Source organism: Trachymyrmex cornetzi, unplaced genomic scaffold (genome assembly GCF_001594075.2).
Source record: "Trachymyrmex cornetzi isolate Tcor2-1 unplaced genomic scaffold, Tcor1.1 scaffold641, whole genome shotgun sequence".
Taxonomy (NCBI): Eukaryota; Metazoa; Arthropoda; class Insecta; order Hymenoptera; family Formicidae; genus Trachymyrmex; species Trachymyrmex cornetzi.
The window spans coordinates 698,789-699,098 of NW_017299961.1; positions in this window are offsets into that span (position 1 = coordinate 698,789).

Below are 310 nucleotides of genomic sequence, written 5' to 3' on the forward strand. Positions count from 1 at the left end.
ATATATATTCATATAATTTCGACGAGCCGGGTCAAAAAGAAACGCAAGATTCATCTCACTTAGCCTCCGGTATTCCGCGAACGCGGCTAACTTCGCAATTTCAATGTGCTCGATCGCAACGAAAAGCACGAAAGAGGCGATCGAGAACATTCATCGTCAAGATCGCAACTAAATCCGGCTTCCGCACGCATTATCTCACGCACAAATAATCCCCCGTCACTGTCGGAAACGAATATTGCACACACTTGTCGCGAACGGGTATTTGAACCGGTGAGAATTCAACGACGAAGGCGGAAGGACGATATATGGC